Below are 22,405 nucleotides of genomic sequence, written 5' to 3'. Positions count from 1 at the left end.
CTACAAAAGCAAATGAGAGCATGAGCATGAACACTGACTGATGAAGTGTCAGTCCAAGTGTTAAGAGTACACAGCATAAACAGCTGTTTTTACATTTTCTATTGTAAAGATTATTGCTGAGTGATTCATTTGACCTTTAAAAGAATGCGGAGTATGATTTCTCATCATAAAACTTAAGGCTGATTTATACTTCTGCGTCTCCCCTATGCAGCAGGGGCTGACGCGGACTTGAGCAACACATACTTGTGCGTCGATGTGTCTGTGTCGCGCAGCAATTCTCCGCCGAGACGCTTGAGGGCAGTGTGGTCTCTCTGATAGCCGGTCGCCTGCTTCCGGCCCCACTACGATCCCTGTTTACTTTTCCACAGCGATTCAGAGCGTGTTATGTTAACCTACAGCTGATACACGTTGCTGTTTATCATCCAGACATGATTACATTAAGAATAGAGAGGAGGAGATGAAATACACGGCTGATGTGCGGCCGAAGTCCGGCATCCCAAATTTTTTTCTCATCCTGGCACAGGAGGAGACAATTTTGTCCACAGGGGTCATCAAAATCTAAAGGAACCAAAAGTTCCTCGCAGGAGCTTTAATTATTAAAATTTGACCATGCTGAGTCTTACGATTATTAGATCTAATGAGAAGGGAAAATTGCCAGAGTATCTCTTGGTACAACTTTACTTAACTTTACTTTACTTTACTCTACATTAATGGTTTAAATGAAAAGAAAATGAAAAAGACATGAAACAGAACTGGTTTGGTTTGAGAATCAAAAATGGACCAGGGCCTGTTTCCACTTACACAGGTAGTGCCTATTCTCTCTACAGAACCAATGTAGCACAAACACAGCTGTTTTTAATCACTGCAGTGCTCAGTTGACATTGTTCAACTTTTGGAATGCTACGGCAAATTAACAACCAATCAAAAACAAAAAGGGGCGGAACCTCTGATATCAACTTTTTTAACAACAATGATGGAGGTAAGCTGGAGAAACTATCCACACCTGTTTTATAAGGATACTTATCCCAGGTCCAGAGTTGCTGTTCATGCTATTACTGGAATTTAGCAATTGTTTTTGTGTTTTCTTTGTAAGATTTCCCTGAAGAAGAGCAAACATGAAGCAAACAGAGCAGCTTAAAAGAGATTAAATGGTTACTACTAAGGAAAGCAGAAGTGTGCAGGACATCTCTCATAACCTGGTAAGGTAAGCCCAGTGAGAAGCACTCTGAAAATGAGAGTATGGGAGAAAAAATGCTGTTAGTGGACACAGGCCCTTAAAAACATACTTCAGAATCGTGATCAAGTTGACCCTCAAGAATGTTCTGCTCAGACACATATTTTGCGACATAAAGCAAGCAGCGTTGGCTCTCAGCCTGCAACAGAGTAAAGTGTGCACTGTGAACACATTTGGACTGGAACACGGCCAGGGCCTGGTCGGGTAGTAGGTTGGTTGCTTGTGGAGGATGTGGGCTGGTCTCTGGAGCCTGGCGGTTGTTCATTCATAAACCAGGTGGGAACAGTAAAATGAAAACACAGACATCTGCTGGCCTATACTCTCAAAGATCACATTGTGCTGCTTTTATGAAAGGAGGTGTGGGTGCTGAGTGTGTTTTGTTATTCCCTGCAAGTTTTTTGTGTTGGTATGCATGTGGCAAATATAAAAGTCACCCCCAGAAATCCAAGAATATTTATGCAGCTGGGTGGTAAACCAAAAGGTGGGTCGGATTTAGATCACACAATAAAGGTGCATCACGGTTACTACAATCCCTTGACTCACTGCTGCTGATTTTGTCATCACATCATAACATAACATGAAAACTAGACAGTGAAAACTGATGTTTCACCACTCAGATCCAGACTTTCTAACTATATGTGCTGCTACACTTAAATCCCTGAGCTTTATCAAACAAACAGACAGAAAGAAAGTTTGATTTATATGTTGTAGTGCTTTGAAAAGTATAGGCAGGGGCGCTGGTGGCCTAGCGGTCTAAGCGCCCCACATACAGAGGCTACAGTTCGCCGGTTCGATTCTGGGCCAGTCGACCATTTCCTGCCAATCCCTCTCATGTTAGAGAGGGTTATTTTTCAATTGTTAATATAAGGTGCCAACAAATAAAAAATGATTGGCTGTCTATCTGGTCAGAGGCAGTGGCGGTTCTGGGGAGGGGCCAACAGGGGCCGGTGCCCCTGTAAAGCTGAACCTGGACCCCCCTGTGGCCCCCCCTCCAAACAAATGTTATACAATAAAAAAAGTGTTGGTATCGCGCTGATGTTACTGGCGGAACACATGAGTGTGGCACTTGGTTGCAGTCCCTTAGAGTGCTAAGAGACTCATGTTGAGTGTAAACAGCCAAACAGCTGCTGTCAGTCTGTATTTTGATCTAGTACACAGTAGTATATATGTCTAGTATATAGGGATGCGCTGATGTTTTGCCAGTTTGTTCTCAGCCGGTCCTCGTCCTTCTTAGTCTCTTTTGTCAGGGTTGAATGTGTCCCTCTAACAACACCCTTGGCCCCAGCCTGGCCCCCCCCAGTAAAATTGGTCTAGAACCGCCACTGGTCAGAGGTGGGGCTTATATCTAAATTAACTGATTCGACTCTGTTGAAACAGCCTGCAAATAGCTTTGAAGCATTTTAACATTGCTTATTTTTGTTGAGGCGTTTTGCTGTGACTTGCAAATGTACACCTTCTTTATAACCCCTTCAATAAATACCCATGAAAGATATATAGGTAGCACTTCAGCAGCAGTATATTTAAAAGTAATTAAACAAGTTTCAAAAGTGGTTCAGCTTTACCTTAAGTTTGTTTGCCAGTTTCTTCCCTCTGCAATTTTCAAGCTTTTTCTACAGGGTTAAACACTTTCTACTGCACCTTGCAACTATTGAACATGAGGGAGCTTTGTTGCTCAATAACATTGATGTGGCTTTGGTTTACAGGAAAAGTTTTCACCTGCATCCTGAGGCAGCCCCTGGGATTTATAATTACCTAAAATTTTCCAATCTCCTTTGGAGGGAAATGTTCACATTAGCCAATGCAAGGATGGCTTACAAGGCTGAAATCAATGCTTCCTGTCACCTTTTAGCAGGACAAATGGTGGCTATTGTTGCAGCCTGTCCCCCACCCACCCCCAAGTTAGACAGCTGGGGTAGATGCACGGGCCGGAAAATATGGGTCTCCAGGGTGGATCACTAATATTGTGACTTTGTATCATCCCTGGATTTTTTTTCTCCAATTTCTACAATAATTGTTATTATGAATTGTTCTCATGTAATCTTTAAAATGGTCATTAAAGCCAATCAGTATTATTCATTACTGGCATTACATGTTAAATTCTGCATTATCTGTTGTCATCTGTATCGTTATCTGTAAGTCTCCCATTGGTCAGTTTATTTGCTTTTCCATCTCTTTCCAATTCTCACTCTGTCCCACTTTCTCAGCCCATCCAGTAAAAGCAGATGAGTGTGCACCAATGTGTCTGGTCCTGCTCGAGGTAATGACATTTTGGCTCGCCACTATTGCCAAGTGCTTGCAACAGAGGTAAGGTGTTTGTATTTATGCATATATGTGTTTCCATGCCACTTTCCTTACTCATCTGTTAGCATCAGATGGCTGTCAATAAGTCTGGTCCTGCTCGAGGTTTCTTCCTGTTAAAATTACATTTTTGCTTGCCACTGTTGCTAAGTGCTTGCAACAGAGGTAAGGTGTTTGTACCTATGCATGTGTTTCGATCTCTCTCTATCCCACTTTCCTTACTCATCTGTTAGCATCAGATGGCTGTCCATGAGTCTGGTTCTGCTCGTGGTTTCTTCCTGGTAAGAGGAAGTTTTCTTTGTGGTGTTTCCATGAATTTTTTTCATGGTTGATAAATCAATCAATGAATCAGACTTTATTTATAAAGCGCTTTTCATACAATGGCATTGTTCCACAAAGTGCTGTACATAAAAAACAACCTAAAATAGAATAAATTAAGAAAAAGATCCCACCCCAAACCCACCCCACAATCCTAATGTTAAGAACACAATATATGCAACAATAATATTAAAAACAATAAAAATAAAAAAGAAGTTGCTGAACAAACTGAGGAAACGCTCTCATGATATCTTAATGAGGAAACACTGGAGGTAAAATAAGATGTTAAAACTCAACACAGGAAATTAAAATCACCCAAATAAAATACATTTCTAAGATAATAAAACATATAAGATAATTCATAGAGGGTACTTGACTCCCTGTAAGATGGCAAGACTGAAGCTACGGGATTCTAACATTTGCTGGAGATGTGACAGGAGTTGAGGCACATTTATACACATGCTTTATGAATGCAAAATGACTTGGAGTATATGGAAAAATGTAGTAGCATTTCTCAATCAAGTACTGAAAACCAAGTTGCTGTTGAGCGCTACACTTTGCATTTTAGGTATAATAACAGGGGGGGTTAGACTATCACATCTCAAGACTCTGTGGTGTAGATTGGCTCTTACCACAGGATGTAGGATCTTGCTCAGACACTGGAAAAGTAACAGTAGCATCTCTTTTAATGAATGGCTGGGAGAAATGACTAAAATAGCTACCTATGAACAACTCATTTTTAAGGTAAATAACAGACAGGAGATGTTTTTATGGATATAATACAATACGGAATAACTACCTTTGTTTATGAGTGTGATGAGAGAGTGTGAGTGTTCGCGATGCACTGAGCTCGGTGTTTTCCCTGTGAGAAATTAGTTTTGTTGTTTGTTTATTTTATTTTATTTATTTATTTATTTGTTTTTATTACTGTTTGTTTGGTATCGCTATGTCTTTCTTTTTTCATTGGCCTTATTACTACTTTTCATGTGAAATGTATTTGTTTGCTGTATTGTTTTATTTCTTCCTGAATTTTGCACTTTCTTGAAAACAATAAAAAAAGTGAATTACAAAAAAAAAAGATAATAAAACACTAAAATATTAAACCATTAAAAGAAAATAAGATGCTATACTTAAAATTAATTAATTAATAAATAAATAAATAAGCTCATAAATAAATAAAGTAGAATAAAAGTGACTAAAATTGGAACTAGATAATAAATAAATAAATAAATAAATAAATAAAACTCAGTTAAAAGCGAGACTAAAAGGGTAGGTCTTGAGTTTGCTTTTAAAAATGTTGCATCTCTCTAAATGATACAACAAACATTGTCTTCATCTACTTTTAATGTGGAGTGACCCAACTTTTGCTGTCATTAGAGGCTTTATATAATCTAATATACAGAATGATTGATGCTCCATGGGCAGTGAGAAAACTCCACTGATAGGCTGCTCTCTACAGCACAACTCTGAGTTGTCAATCACAGCGTGCAGTGTGATGTGATTCTAACTTCTAACACTGGGTGCTTCCAAGCAGGCCACAGAGGCAGCGGCAGGTCAATGTGTTAATACGTGTTTATGTGTGTGTGAGTGTGTTTGTGTGTGTGTGTTTGTGTGTCAGTGTGGAGTCTGGATGCTGCTTGGCACAGTCATGGCTCCTTGACGTCAGCGCTCAGCCCAGACTGCTGCTGCTGCTGCTGCTGCTGCTGCTGCCGATGCCGCTGCTGCTCTCAAACATGTCTTTGTTATTCAGAGCTTTCCATCAGAGAGCGGCGACCTGCAAAACACGGAGGGTGGCGTCAGATCCGCGGAGGAGCGCGGGATGATGACACGGCGAGCGCGCGTAGGCGTTGGTATGCAGGCTTGAGGGCGTGCGCGTGTGCCGGCTTTGAATAGGCTCTGCTATGTGATTTATTTTCATTTTGGGAAAAAATCGACTCATACAGGATATATTTTCAGGTCTTATAAAACCATTTTAATGTAAATTAATAATAATAATAATAATAATTATATCAATAATAATAATAATAATAATAATAATATCTTTCTATCAGTTTCCAGTGATTATTATTTATTTTTGAGGGCCAAAGTTTGTTGTTATTGTTACCTTTTATTCATACTGTTTCAAACATATTGTGACATCTTTGAGGGAAATAGCCTTAGAAATATGACTTATTACAAAAAGACCCATTATGACAAAGAAATAGTTCTAAATTTCATTTTTTTTAAATAACTAATTTATATTCAATTAAGTTGTCTCATAAATACACTGATACAAAAAAAAAATATTGGCTACCAATAATAAATAATGTGCACTCTCCTTTAATATTCCCTTGAAATCATAGACTGTATAAAATATGGACGTAGTGTCCGTAACGTCACCCATCTGTTTTTGAAGCGTTGTTTTGAAGCCAATCGGCGGCGGCAACCATATTGCTGCTTTCGAGCGATTGTGACGTAAAGAGGCGGGCTTTGAGCCTCCTAGCCAACAGCTACAGTGTTCCCGCCTGTCAATCAAGTCAGCTGTGCCTCTCATTGGAAGACTTGTTATCTCAATAGCTTCAAAATTGGCATGTTAGAAAAAATTCACCCCCATACAGTGTGTGCCGATCGAGAAATGAGCTATCCAGACTACACTCGCCTTTTGTACCAGGCTGTAAACATGTTTATTTCTGCTGTAAAGATCGGCTTTTTTGAATTGGTGTGTATGTGGTTTCCGTATGTGGAGCCAGCCTGAAGCGGATCCTCGAGAAACTGCAGCATTTAGCACTTCCGTATTGGAATCATATTTTTAGACCGGAGGTTGCTGCTTGTGATTACCTGTATAACATGGGAAATTCCAATATTACCTTATTAAGACCCATTATGACAAAGAAATTGTTTTAAATATCAATTTTAGAAAATAACTAATCTATATTCAATTAAGTTGGCTCATAAATACATTGATACAAAATGAAAATATACCCACAATAAATAATGTGCACTCTCCTTTAATATTCCCTTGAAACCTGATTCAGTCAGTACCTTCCATGAGTACCACACCACTGCTCTCCCAGCAGATCCAGAGTACCAGATGGCAGCAGGCTGATCCGATCTGAATCCGGCTCCGCTCCATGCTCCCTCTCTCCCTCCCTCCCTCCCTCGCTTCCTCTTCCTGATGGCTTCTCCGCGTAGAGAAAAAAAAAAAGAGAGAATCCGCGACACATTTTGTCAGCAGCCACCGAGCATGGGTCCCTCTGGTAATAGAATAGCCAATGTAATTTGACACTTCAACTTACTGCGCTCTCTCCGAGTCTATTCAGTTACTCACCCACTGACGTTGAGCCCGTTCTTAGTGGCCGTGAGTGGGAACGATATTTAAAACACAAGAGCCGAAAATTAACCGAGGACTTTCTGCGCGTAATAACCCGGTAAGTACGCGCAAAGTTGGCTTATTATCCCGACTGTTTGTCGCCTTAGTGCTGCTGCTGCTGTGTGTGTCTTGTTGTCTCGTGAAGGTTTTTGTATTTCCAGATTGTTTCCCCAACAATAGAGTGACCACTTGAACTGGCACCCAGGAGCACGGCGCACGGCGCAGGCTGGAACAACCCACCGCAGCGTTGTATTTACTAGCACGCCGTGTGTGCCGTCGGGATTGAACCGGCGGGCTGTTAAGCAGGTTGTGCATTTGGTTAGTAACAGATGCCGCGTTGATCTGCACAGCGTTGGAGGCTTGGAGGCGAAAAATGTAGCAGCAGCAGCATGTATGCACTTTGCTTGCAGGATGAAATCACGTCGCGCGGCGTGATTCATACCGTGCATGTGCAGTATTTAAAGGTAGTTTACGCTTTTATTTCAGCCTCTGATGAGAACACAAAGCACATGGTTTCTTGTCCAGTGTGGGTTAGTGGAGCTGTGGAGCTGCAGATGGTCAGTGCAGCAGCAGCAGCGTGAATTATCCACTAAATGTCACGTTAAATGTTTATTTCTGAACTTTGTTAACAGCAGCACGTGTGCACAGCTACTATTAAATATCAATGTATTTATGTCACGCAGCCTGGAGTTATCACTCAGCTGCATGCTTCATAAGGGTTTAACGAGTTGACTCCCAAAATTCCTGCTGTCTGAATATGGAAGCAGTGCAAAACTGAGGGGGCTCATGTTCACTTGCTGTATCTACTGTCTAGGAAACATAAGCATGGCAAAACTCTGCCTTTTGAAATCAGACTTTTAGAGCTGAGATTTCTTGTCTTTTTCTGCCGATATGTCAAAGAGAGCTTCAGCTGGTGCTGAAAAGTTCGTATGCCACTTAGTTGTGTTTGTAACTGCTACAGCATCCAAATTAGTCCTACATCAACAGACTGCTTGGACCACGCTGCTTAGAGTTTCATTAAGTCTGCGAGACACTGGTTACTGAGCTCTTCTGTTATGTAAGCCACAAGGATGTACACTTTTTAGAAACAGTCTCTTTGCTTCTTCTCTGCTGATAGCTCAAACTTTCAGCGGGCTCCTGAAGTTGAGGCTGGTGTCAGACAGAGATGGAGCTTTCTCTGTCTCCCCCTCCTCCTTTTGGGGCCCCTGGTTTTTTCGGGCTCCTGAATAACCCCAGAGCAGACCCCACCAGGCTGACCTTCTTCTATTCAAGTTGAGGATGTTGAAACACCAGCCGTCAAACAAAAGACACATTGAAACGGAGATCTGCAGCCCAGCACGTGTGTCTGGGTGCTGGAGTCGACCATTTATTAACTCTCAGTTTCCCACTGACCAGATAAGAAGATTGAGGATAAAAAAACAGGCGTTACAGCTTTAACTTTCATTTTGAAAAATCAAATCTAACTTATATTTTGGATTCTTCTCTTCCCCTGGACTGAAGCCAACCTGGAGTCTCTGTATTTGGCACTGTGAACTGACAATAGCAACACGTTTTCAGCGCAGGCTTGGAGTTTTTCGCTCTCACCCGAGGAGGTGAGAGCAAAAGACGAAAGCTGGAAATGGCCGTGCCACATGGGAAATAATTCAACACTCAGATCAGAGAGGACACACAAGAGGCCTCATTACCTCCAGCAGCAACAGCAGCACTGCCCAGAGAGCTGATCTTCCTCTACCAACTACTGAAATATTATCTTTTTCCCTGCATCTGATGCCCTCGCTGACTGGAAATATATCTCAAAAACACAACATAGACTCTTCTTACTCCAACATTTATACTCCATTGTGACAGATTTGGTTCCTCTCCCTATGGTCTGCAGCCTGAGCCTTTTTTTGCTCCAACAACATATGCTTAAGTAGCAGGTAAACACGGCTGTTAGCGTGTGTATAATGTCATAATGTTATTGATTCGACTTGGGAATTTCTCTCGTGGTGAGCAGAGCCCTCTCAAGAGCTCTAACAGAAAAAAGGCGAGCTAGTAACTGCTCTTCCTCCTCGGTCAGAGCCTGTGGGAGGTGTGCGTGTAGTTTTTTTTTTCCTCTCTCTTTTTTGAATTTTTTTTTTGCTCAAGGTCCCTTTTTGTGTTGTCTTTGCGGGCGAGAATAAACTCCCGGGATGAATCACAATCTGCTGGTGCGGCTATTTTCACTGAGCAGAAAGTGTGTCAGTGGGCAGCTGGAGTAGCTCAATCATGAGATTTAGTTTGGTGTCCAACAGCACTTCATGTTGGATAATGTTATTAATATGCTGCTTGTTTGCAGTTATAACAGTGTAAAGGGATATTCTGACCCCTCAGAAGTTCCTCAAATGAGCATTTGCTGAATAAAAAAAATGCTGGGAAGTAAAAAGGTGCATTTAATCCTACTTTCAGTTTATAATGTGCTTCAACTTTCCACATTTCAAAGGCAAGTATCATGTTTTAACGCTGCTGCACATCTACAGAAATGGATACTTCTAAACTTGCAGATACAGATTCTATGGCATAGTGAATACACATTTTGTAGAATATTTTGCTTTTTTATGGTTTAAAGGAGTGTTTTCCTAAGCTAGGAACCTGTTTGTTAACATATGCAGACGTAACCTTGTGGAGCAATAGCCAAGTTATTGTGGCGTGTGGACTGCTTGTTACAGGAGTTGCTGTTGTTTACAGTCCATTGACAATTATTCTGACTCCAATAGAGTTGGAGTAATGAAGCCTTTTTTAAAAACTGAATGTTAGCCACTGTTACATACAGAGATGTGTTTTAAATCCTTATCATTTAAATGTCATCACCCTTGCTTGAATTACCCATCAGAACTAATAGTCTGTTAAAAAAATATTAATGTGTTTTATTATTGTGAGTCTGAAATGACGCTTGTATGTTGTGATTAAGCAGTAGCTCAGGTTGATGGCTACTGCAATGATGCCATAACGCTCTACTACTCGGATGCAAACAAGCGCAGAACACTGGCATCTTGTATCGCAGCATGGTTTGGCAGTAATTTGATATAGTAAAAGAAGATACGATACGATACGATGTACTTTATTGTCCCCGTAGGGAAATTTGTCTTTGACATCAGTGCTGCACATGTTACCTGCTCCTTCAAAAATCACCACATTGACACAAGAACACATGAATAAATAAGAAAAAGTACAATAAAAAGTACACATTCATACAACACACAGCATAATCTTAAAGAGAGAGCACCATAACACTGTCCCAACCGTAACAGGCTATTTACTATATTTAAAATTCTAATAGAGATTTGCACAAAGGAGATGAAGATACTTGTTGGCTGGTTAGCATATAACATCTCAATAAAAGCAATGGACAACCAATACATTCATGTGGACGTTAACCTGTAAGGAGGACCAAAGGCTGGTGGTGCTATCTCTGCTGATGTTAGCAACACTTGACAAAAAACAACTTGACATTGTTTACCTGCAGTAATATGTGTTTAATTTTCACAGTTTTCTGAGTGTTGTCTTACCTTTGGTCTAGTCAGCTGGTTGGAATTTAAAATTCTATTGAAATTACTAAGAAATTAGCCGCTTCAGAACATCACTGGATATGCATGTAGAGACATATCCATCCATCATCTTTGCCACTTATCCCGTTCAGGGTCGCAGGGGTGCTGGAGCCTATCCCAGCTGTCATTGGGCACAAGGCGGGGTACACCCTGGACAAGTCGCCAGCCTATCACAGGGCTAACATGTAGCAACAGACAACTATTCACACACAGTCACACATATGGGCAATTCTTGAGTGACCACCTGGTGAGACTTTTTTGATCTGTGAGATTCAAACCAGGAACCTTCTTGCTGTAAGGAAACAGAGCTAAGCACTGCACCATGCAGCCTATGCAGAGACTAAATCATTGCTAGCAGATGAGTTCAAGAATTGAACTACAGAAGATGCTACTCATCCTCTTTTCCTATCAACTCAACCCTTTGTCCTACATTAAGTTAAAGCACACACATCATGCAGACTCCGTAATGTTTACCACATGTAACAGCATTTCCACATGTAACCAGCATAGGTTGTTCGAACCTTTGCCGAACAACCTAAAAATCCATGTCCGTCACTTCTGCTCGTTTTCTCGAAGAGGTCATCATTTCAAGTTTAAGATGATCTTAAATAAACATATATTTACTCGTCAGAAAAGCAGAAATAGTGATTGATGTTAAGCCATTTTTTAAATGTAGCTTCTCTAACATTCTCCTTGAAAAGCTGTCTAGAGAGCAGTAACTCTGCAGTGATTTAAACAGCCTGTAACCCCTGAAATGATGCAACACTTAAACACACAGCATCATCACTCTATCATTCTTCTACTTTTTATTCCAGTAAGTGATCTGAGGACACTCTCCACCACTTAGTATAACAAAAATAAGCATTCTTCTTACACCCCTCCAGTGGATTCTCCCCACGTGTCTCCTTGCATTCCTCATGTGTGCGCGTGTGACGATTTGTGACGCTCCACCTCGGCGGGAACATGTGTACACCGCAGATATCCACTGATGGAGGGCGAGTGGTCAGACTGTACCTGTCAGCTTGACTGTTGACTGTTAATATGAAGCGTCTATTTTGAAAACACGGCTCACGGAAAGGGAATCTGTGCGCGTGTGTGTGTTTGTGCAGCAGGGAGATAGAGAGCGCGGCGCGGGGATGGGAGAGGTGCTGGGAGTGACGCCAGACCACACATCATTTAATCATGTTAGAGTGTGCAACCACTTTGTGCATATTTTGGGTTGCACTGGTGATAGGAGTTGTTATTGTACAAACTGTACGCACGCAGTGAGAGGGAGTGGAGACCGGGTGACAGCTTGAAAAATAACCCTTCTTTTGGGGTTTTAAAAATTTGTCAAATTGTGGATTCATGACAAAAATATGCCAATACAAGCGAGATTTGTGTTGCCGCTGCTGGTTGCGAAATGTGAACCAACATTTGTGAGCACTTAAAAGTTGAAAGGATGACCATTGTGCATATTAGCATTGGATTTGAACGCGTCCTTTCTGTTTAATCCCACTGTTGACTCGCCTGCTAAGTCCTGAGTGTGTTATTTTTGCTCTTTTTAGGGAGCCCCTCTCTGCATAATCTCACTTAATCTAATCAATCCCCCCTGTATAATAGACTGGGAATGATGTGACTTTATAGAAACAGCTTTAGTGTAGATCCACACCAAACACACTGTGTGAGTGTGCCGGCTGCTGCTGCTTCTTCCCTCAGCCCCTCTGGCTAAAGCTCTTGTGAAAATGCGAGTGACCTCTGCGGCCCTTGTTAGTCTGAACAATAGGCCGGCCTGCTCTTACAGCTGCAGCCGTGCTGGAGGGGAAGTTAGCCGGAACAGAGACACAGCTCGTGATTAATACGACTAAATACTGTGGTTTGGACTTGATCTCGTGCTTGCTTGGTCCACAAGGGGAAAAAATCCCCTCATAATTCAAAATATCAATTATTTACAGTACTTAATCTCCAATATAGTTAGCTATTATTTTATGATTCTGAAGTTTCAAATACAGTAAAGAATCACTGTTATGTCTTCAAATATGTCAGTTTATCCAACCATATTTAGTTGTTTGCTTTACTTATGACATGTATGCAAAAAATGTTAATTTTGGTTTTCCGGGTGGGTTCATTTTTCACAATTAACATAGTTACAGATTGCATGAAGTAATACTTCTCCCAACAGAAAAAAGCAGGACAACTTTGATGCTTTATTATTGAATCGCTTCGTTTAAAACTTCTTAAATGTGCAGATTCAACCCTTTTTTATTTACTTCCTTCCTTTTTTAATGTAATTTAGTTAAAAGATAAAAGTTGACAAGACAAGCTTAATTAATCACCTAAGGGTCTGAGACTTTTTTGAGTTTATTTGGTTTTTTTTATGCCTTCATTCAGAGATAGGACAGAGGATAGAGTAGGAAACTAAGAAGAGAGAGTAGTGAAGGGCGAGGACTTCCAGGACTTCAGGCTCTGTACATGACATGTGCAGTTTAACCTCTAAGTCAGACTCGTGGTAAATGGTAAATGGACTTGTACTTATATAGTGCTTTTCTAGTCTTTCTGACCACTCAAAGTGCTTTTACACTACTCGTCACATTCACCCATTCATACCCATTCACTCACTGATGATAGAGGCTTGCTATAGTAAGGGACCATCAGTATTAGCTAATCTCATTCGTTCACATTCACACACCTCTAAACAACAGAGGGCGCAATTCGGGGTTCAGTGTCTTGCTCAAGGACACTTCGGCATGTGACTGTAGGAGCTGGGATCAAACCGTCAACCTTCCGATTGATAGACGACCGACTCTACCCACTTATCCACAGCCGCCCCTCTTATACTTGATAAAGACTGAAAAACAAATCTGAGAGCATAATCTGCAGACTACTGATAATAAAAACAGCCAACATTTGCCGATTGAGTCATTTGCAGAATTCATGATATTGATGATTTTGCTCAGGTTTCCGTAAGATTTGGATGACACGTGAATTACCTACAACAAAAATAAAACAAACACAAGCTATTGAAAACTACTAATGCTTTGATTACATGTGTGGAGAGATACCTTGTTGGAAGCAAGCGGCATCCTCCGGTCTGAAACTATGAAGCCCATGCAGAAGTGTTATAAACTGCAATTCATCGAGAATCCGCTTAAGGCTGGCTGCAGAAACACCGGAAACCACATAGACACCAATTAAAAAAAAAACGACCTTTGCAGCATTAATAAACATGTTTACAGCCTGGTTTAAAAAGACGGTTCAGAAGATATTAAGATTACGAGTTTTTGCCCAAATGAGGACATGACTGACTTGACTCCCGGTCGGGAACACATAGCTGTTGGCTAGGAGGCTCAAACTCTGCCTCTTTATGTCGCACTCTGCCTGGTTGAGTTCCACATTTCCAATATGGCTACCACCGTCAATTGGCTTCAAAACAGCGCTCAGGAACAGATGAGTGACGTCACAGATGCTACGTCCATATTTTATACAGTCTATGGTTGGAAGTTAAACCTGAGGGTTATAAGCTGTAAACACACGTGCACAAAACTAATGTACACTCCCGGAAACTTTCGAGAATTTTTCGTGCCAGCAACCAAGTCAAATTTCTGTATGATCAGATGGTGTTTGGAAATATTAAGGAAAATTAACCGCAAGAGAACAGACGAGGGTGATGACTTTTTTTATCATGCCATCAGTGTGAACCTGGAAGTACGCCACCTAACAGGATGAATCAAGGAATCAAGTCAAGGACAGAAAAGATGTTTACTTATTTGTACATTAAAAAGTAGCACTGATATAAATGCAAAAACTGTCATCATGGTGTAGGTCTCCACTGTAGACATTAAACTGTGACTTACACGGCATGCTTTTGAAGTCATGTCCTGCTTCCTGAGACTCTTCAGCCCCCTCGCCTCCAAGTGAGCAACTTTGTAAAGTTTCATGGACAGAGCTTTTGAAAGTTTCGTGGTGATTTCAGGTTTGTGAAAGAGGCTATAGATGTATCAAAGTGAAGTTTGTTAAACATCTTTAAGTCACAGCTCATACATGTGGAATGTGACACGCTGTGAAAAACACAGCTTAGACGATGTCACAGCACAGCGCTGCACGTTAAGTGTAAATGAAAAGCATCCAGCTTCTATAAATTAAACAAAGTCCAACCACAGGAACGCTTGGGGGCTGTCAAATCTTACAGCAGAGGAAAGACACGTGTCTCTGACGGAGAAACTAGCAGCTGCCGTGGAAAATAAGAAAATGTCTGAAGAGGTGTAATCTCACTTTTAAAAAAAGGAAAAGAAAAGAGAAGGTTCCTGAGGGGTGGTGTTGGAGAATCCGGGTGTCTAGTGTGTACTTTGGAGTTTTTTTTTTCCTCCGTATAGTGAGAGAGATCCTCTACACGTCTGATGAGTAATGAAGGTGATTCCGAGCAAGTGCTGGAATTACATTCAACAGAGCCGCGGGGGTCCGTATCTCATTGTTCTCTGACAGGGAAAATTAACTGGGATTTACTAATACACAGGGAGCATCCCCCCCCACCCCCCTTATCGCTGCTCTGTGCCAGCCTCAAAGAAAAGAGGTCTGAGGGTAATCTCCTCACCCCTCCAATACACCTCAAAAACACCAATGTCAGAAGCTTTCAAGTTTGCTATCAAGATGTAAAAAATCCCCGACATGTTGCACAGTGTCTCCTTCGTCTGCTCCCATATGTCGACGCACAAGAGGCTCCAATTCAAATATTGTTTTTGCATCTCACCCGTCTCTCTTTTTGCATAATCACCACGACAAATCCTAAGATGACCCAGAGCGAAGAAGGATTTGTTGCTTTTATGCTTCACAAAGCTTTTGATTTCTCCTTTTGAGAGCACTCGGAAAACTTGAGGATGATGTGTTCTTCGTTAGGATTTAATAACAAAAACTCTGAAATCTGCTTTTTTTTTTGCGTGTGATTGGATGCAGTTTGAGTGACACGTCAAAAGAGGAACATCTCAGAGACTGTCATCAGATTCTGTTTCTGATTCTCCCTCGTTTCAGTCTCTTGAGGGGAATGGGAGGATTTCATGCCTTTCTCTGTTTTGTATCAGTGAACACTGAATGTTTTTGTTGTTTGAGTAAGAAACAAGCTGCATGAAGACATCACCTTAGGCTCTTTGACTTAATGATGGGCACTTTTCTCTATTTTCTGCCATGATTCAGTTAAAAGATGACACTGCTATGTTGCTAAAGTTTGATTGATGTATGGAAATGTGTCTTCACGCCCACTTTAAACCAGTGAAAAGAGCACAGACACAGGGGCATTTATCAGGGCTGTTCATTCAAAGTTTTCCATAAACAGCTGAAACAGAGACATATGCACAGTTATTTAAACTATGGACTTGCTTGCATTCAATGTTCTGTATCAGGCTTTATTTCTCTTTGATAAAGTAGTGAAATACAAACTCTCTTCTTATAAGCATCAATGGCAAATCAGAAAAAAAGCCACAGGGTTAAAGATATGAGTATTTCAATAATCTAGCAACACATTCTGGATTATTTGCTACTTTTTTTTTTTGCCTGTTTCAGTCTGTAAATACTGAAAATTAGCCATCAACGTACCGGAAAATGTCTTCGAATTTCTTTTCAAGTCTGACCAACAGTTCAAAGACCAAAGATACTCAACAGAGAACCTTATACTCCCTCCTTTATGACCCGTTCTCTATTCTTCTTTAACTTGAATAAAACAGTCTGCTTGATGATGAATCTCAGACAGCAGTAACCCACCACCACCACCACCGCCACCGCCACCACCACGTGTCAGCTTACACTGCGGCCTGGGTCTAACACGGTGTCTGTGTGCGGGTGGTTACCCAGGTGCAAGGCATGCATCACAGACCGGAGCTGATACACCAACGTGACAGCTGTGGGCACTGAAACAAGAGTATGACAGAAGTCTCTGCACTCGACTGGGTGGAATACATTAACCCTTTGCATCCGACAGATACACTTTAGGTCAAAAACTGCACAGCTTCTGTAGTCTTCACGGTGCTGTCAGTAATCTTGTGCTACATCCAAGATAAGAGCTAATTCTCTCTGTACTAAATGTAGGAAAGCTTACACTAGTTACAGTCTTAACTCCCAGATTTGCATTTGTATGATTGAATTTAAGTACTTGAACTTCCATCAATGTTATGGCTAAATTAATAGAACATAAAACCTTAATTCAGCCTCATTATCTTCAATTTGAAGTGCTGTCTTTGAACTCAAAATATCATGATTAATGTTGACAGTAATGTCAACAAAAACTGCTCATAGATAAAGTAGCATGACATTTCAAAGTTCAGATTATCCACAATGTAAACAAACTCACACACATGAAGAAACTCTGGGCCCACAGCCAACTTTGTGTCAGGTACTGATAATGATTTAGGGTGAAAGTTAAGCGATATAGAGGCTGATAATGTTACTTTTCTTGAGCTAGAATGAACATAGACTTTTGGTTTGGCCAATTTTTGCAACAGTATGACTGCAAAAGTATTCAGAATCCTGCTTTCTGAAACCATTTGATTTTATATTGGCACATTTTGGAAAAACATTAGTGCAAATACAGACATACCTGTGATAGGCCTGTATTGGCCTTGATATATTGGCCAACTAATATATCTGTCAACCTCTGTTTTTTTTTATTTTTCAACATATATTTAAAAAAAAAAAACTTTTTATTTGATAGTTTTCACACAAAAAAAAGAACAAGACAAAAAGACGTGGCAGCATGTCAGCATTTGATGAGTTTTCTTATATATTTATATCAGATTATCTTCTGTAAATAAACAGCTCATTTTGAACTCATCCTTGAGTATAGGATTTGATACCCAATGCAGAAACACACAAAGAAAATTACAAAGAAAAAGATCTACAACGTCGACAAGAATAAACAGAGAAAAAAAGAGAGAAAAAAATTTTAAAAAATGGAAAATTTTGTGCACATTTTGGAAAAACCATAGTGCAAATACAGACATATCTGTGATAGTCCTGAATCGGCCTTGATATATTGGCCAACTAATATATCTGTCAAGCTTTTTTTTTTCTTACTTTTTTTTAAAGGTAATTTTTAGTGCTTTTTGTGTGTATTTTGCTCGGACAACTTGGGAGAGACAGGAAATGTGGGGAGATAGAGGCACTAAATCATGTCAGGACCAGGAATCGATCCTATGACCTGTGCAATGTGGACTGTAGCATCTGTTACAAGGGTTGCCTGGTCTACCAACTTAATCATTAAGAGTTAATGAGGCACCCCAAGCTCTGATTCGTGAATTAATCCCTCCAACCATTCACATACAGATGTGATGTGTTTCGAGTACCTGTTGAAATGAAAGGACATTTTTTTCTGTGTGAAGTGTCCCAGATTTGAGTAGCCTAACTTGTTGTGAACATAATATTAAGCAGGTCTTGGGTTCAAAGGTTGACACTGAACACTCCACTGATTTTTCCCCTGATACTTGACAACACTTGATTTTCACGTTCTGAAGAAACATTGACACCAAAGCAGATGTATACCTGTGATCGCCCCTATTGATATTGACCTTAAAATATCGGCCAACTGATATATCTGTCAAGCTCTAAATCATAGATTCTCTCCTCCATCCATTCATGTACATATGAGATGTGTTTTGAATACTCATGGACACTCAGGCATAAAGAAATTAGAAGCTCAATTTGTTCTGAACTTAATATCAAGCATGTCAAGGGTTCAAAGGTTAACACAGGGTACAGCAGTGAACTTGTCTCTGAATGACCTGGAAGTTTGTGTATCAGGTGACCAGAAGTGACTTTAAATAACTCTTCTGTAAACACATCCTGTCTGTTTCCTCATGTTCCCCTCGGCCTCGAGGGCTGCCGGTCCGTTCTGTCCTCAGCTGCAGCTTGGTGAAATAAACAAAGAGGAAGAAATAGTTTCACACACTATTAGTAATCACAGATATCATAACAACTACTGCTAGCGATGAATGCTAATTAATAGGAGAGTGTTTTTGTGGATGTAAACACACAGAGGGACACATGCAGACACACTTCACGCTCCTATTTTTAGCTCTGGATTACATAAGCTCTTTTCTAACAACAGGGTGTTCTCACTTTGTCAGAATCAAACTGAGAGAAGCTGTAACTGACCAGATTATTTTTACACACTCGTATCGCACCCCTGCTCCTTCTTGGCAAACGCTGCGTGGCCCGACGGGTCCCACAGCTTACAAAAATGTCGACGGCGGCTGCTATTTTTGACCATCTGCTCTAAAAGGAGGGCATGTTTGAGTCACAGATACCCGGGATGTGCCTGGCATGGGGAGGGGAGGGGGAGAGAGAGAGAGAGAGAGAGAGGGAAGAGGAGGCGGGGGGGGGGCGGCTCATTCGAGGGCCCAGCATCTTCTGTGTCACCATTGGCGTACACAGTGCGTAGCTAGTGTCACTAATGTGTGTTACATTAGCATGAACAGTGATGGAGTGGGGGTTGGAAGGGGTAAGAGGGTTGGGATAGGGGGTGGTAAAGGGAGGGAGGAGTTGGCTCCTCACATCTTGGATGAAGAACAAGAGAGCAGATCTCCATGTTCTTGACTTATGGTGTAAACACCGTCGCAGAGATGAAATGGTCTGGGGTCAGAAAAGTCTCAACAACAGTGTCTGTCTCTCAAGTGTGTGTGTGTGCGTGAGTGTGTGTGTGTGTGTGTGTGTGTCTGTGTTGCAAAGTAGGAATGTGAAACCCAATCTGTGCTGGCTGATGGGGTTGAGGACAGTGGGTGTCTTTGGAGAATTGGTTTACAACTCTTTTCAGACTGAGAAATCTGGCTGCAACACAACTTCCTTGACGACTTTTATTTTTAAGCCCTTGGTTGGACTTTGTTCTTCTTCCATACTGAACACTTGTTATTCTGTACATTCCACTTATTTACCCATGAAGCATGCCCAAAATCTTGGTATTGGGTAATTTTTCTCAACCATCAAATTTCTTAAAGTTGTCTTTGGTAAATCAATCAATCAATCTTTATTTTTATAGCACCAAATCACAACAAACGTTATCTCAAGATGCTTTTACAAACATAGGAGGTCTAGACCACTCTATGTCAAATTATGAACAGAGACCCAACTTCAAGACAGGGTAAGACTCAGTCTTACCCCATCTTAATCCATCATGAGCATTGCACATCGCAATATTTAGCTAGTTACAGTGGCGAGGAAAAACTTCCTTTTAACAGGCAGAAACCTCAGGCAGAACCAGACTCATGTTAGACAGCCATCATGCCTCAGTCGAGTTGGGTCTTGAAAGAGGGATAGAGGGGAGTAAGAGAGAGAGGTGATAGTGATGAGACGAGTAGTTGAAGCTGTTGCCGCTGGAGTCCAGAACGTCCACAGCAGGAGGACGTCTACGGCAGCTCAGAGGGACCTATGAGACAATGGAGCTCAGGGACTCCAGATAGGTCTATGGTTAGTAACTTTCAATGGGACAGGCAGAGTTAAAGTAAGTGATGGGGAGTTTGGGGGAAGGGGGTGGGATAGGATTCCAGTGTGCCATATCCCAGTCTTTGGTAAAACCTGTTAAGTTCTTCCCATTCAGCGACCGCCTTTTTCCCATGGACATAGTCTTAGTGATGTCACACAGGTTTCTGAGGAGGTGTTATGAAGCCCTACAAAGGTGGTCGCTATATTTGAAATGCTGACTCAACCTTACTCTAAGTCAACCTACAAACAACAAAGAGGTGGCGTTGAGGCAGGCCTTTTGCCTCCTGGCAAATGCACCAATGTGCCTAGCTGTCCATTAACTCACCCGTGCCCCTTTATTATGCAAATCCACCCCTAACCCTAAGCCCTAATATCATAAAAACCAGTGAGCTATAGAAAACTTCAACCCCCATGCTGTGTACACAGATAAAGAAATTAGCTATTATGACCCAAAACCATCATGTGTACCAGGTTGTCTGAGTCTTAGATACAGCTGGGAAAATTGCCGTTTTAGCATTGGAGTTAATTGGGCTGTGTGGACTTTTGGAGCCAGCCTCCAGTGGACATTTGGGGAATTGCATTTTTTGCACATCAGCTTGAATTGTCATCACAAGAGCTGACTGCTTGGTATTAATTACAAAAAAATGACGCTTTGCTTTTCCTTATTTGATTAGTTGATCAGTTATAGTCCCTTTTATATTTCCCAAGTAGAATGGAAGATATCTATCTCAGTTTCCTTGAATCCCAAAATGACGTCTCTGTTGTCTTGTTTTGTCTGACCAATAGTCCAAAACAAAATAATTTTTATTTTTCTCTCTTATTTGACAAAGTAACCAGCACCTTTTTACATGTAAGAAGATAGAACGAGGCACTTATTCTTAAAAGATGGCCGAACACTTATCAAAACAGACTGCAGTGGTTATTTGAGCTCTATATAACAGTATTCATCCCCTCCTGTCATTACAGCTGTTTTTTTAACTAAACACCATCAGAAGTCAAATGACACATCTTAGTCTCACACTGATGTTATCTGTATAGACCACCAACATTCAGAACCTGCAGTGGTTAAATCCACGTTTCTGCTGTGTTGTTGTTTTAATTCACTTGGCGTCAGCTGATCTGAAGGAGCAAGTCATGAAAAGCGAATCACTGGAGGCTGTGAATTCTGCCTCCTCTTTGTGCGGCGGCAGCAGCAGACGCTTCCTTTTTGTCGGATGGAGGTGGAGGAGATCATGTGAGCTGTAATTATATTTATGTCGGGTCCCATTCAATCTGTCACAGTAAATTTTGCCTGACTTGTCATATTGTAAATCATTACAGCGGATTAAATGCTGGTTATGAACTCAAAAGGCCTTGAACACGTTCTGTTTTTTGTCTGTGTGATCACTGTATTTGTTTGTTTTTGACAGGCTAGTTGTGATGATATTAGCCGTGCAGTGTTTCCTGGATGGGTTCAATAAATTTTAATTGGGAGGAGAATGGGTAATGTCACCGCCGGGTTGCTTTGAAGCGAACCCCCTTTCAGAAGAGCGGGCAGGCTTCCAAGAATACAAGAATGCCTCTGAAGGCCTCTTAGGCTGTCCTCCTTTTTGTTTTCTTGTTTTTCTCAGATCAAAGATGGCGATGGAAAGTTTGACTCTGTTGTCTGGCATGTGGCTTCTTTCAAACTGGTGAAGGAAAAACTGTTTTAATCCATGTCAGTTGGCTGTACAATGCTGATGATATTGTTCATAGATCCGGTTATTTAGTTCAGTCTCTCATTCAGGTCGAGATTTAAGTTCAACTGTGTAGCAACAGACTGTGAGTACTTCTTGATACATTTTGAGAAAGCATACTCTCTGATTTGGTATCTTGGATTGTGATTTTGAGATGAGCCTTCTTTTTGAGCCCTTTAAGGAATTAATCATGAAAGGTTCAGGTGTTGCTGGCATGTTGTGTTATTTCATAAATAAAAACCTTTTCACAGGAAAGTAAGAAACGTACCTGTTGTGTAAGGTTTAATAAACATTAAGAGGCGTTTCACAGAGAAATGGAACCCCAAATGAATGAGCAGGATCCCAACAGGCTTATTTAATGGTTACTCGTTATTAAACACTAAAGGTATACTTAGATTCAAGTTTTTATGGTTTAAAAATGATTACATTTGTTCTCCTAATAAATTCCTTTACCCTGTGCAGTTGGAATTTCCTCTATGGTAATGGT

The 22,405-nt window shown here is 41.0% G+C and overlaps 1 protein-coding gene across 5 annotated transcripts in view; it reads left to right on the top strand.

Moving 5' to 3' along the window:
• The window catches only part of LOC117830512 (zinc finger MIZ domain-containing protein 1-like), a 245,299-nt gene that overhangs the window by 66,662 nt on the left and 156,232 nt on the right, over positions 1 to 22,405 (top strand). For 2 of the 5 annotated variants that reach the window (XM_034708659.1, XM_034708658.1), the window contains 2 exons: positions 1,094 to 1,199; positions 3,439 to 3,538. The gene's annotated coding sequence lies outside the window, so the exon portion shown is untranslated. Of the gene's footprint in view, positions 1 to 1,093; positions 1,200 to 3,438; positions 3,539 to 7,033; positions 7,258 to 22,405 lie in introns of those variants that run through there. The other 3 variants (XM_034708657.1, XM_034708660.1, XM_034708661.1) reach the window with 2 other exon arrangements.

The sequence above is a fragment of the Notolabrus celidotus genome, chromosome 18, assembly GCF_009762535.1.
Source record: "Notolabrus celidotus isolate fNotCel1 chromosome 18, fNotCel1.pri, whole genome shotgun sequence".
NCBI lineage: Eukaryota > Metazoa > Chordata > Actinopteri > Labriformes > Labridae > Notolabrus > Notolabrus celidotus.
The sequence above is the reverse complement of the archived record's forward strand: the minus strand, read 5'-3'. Positions and strand labels throughout refer to the sequence as shown.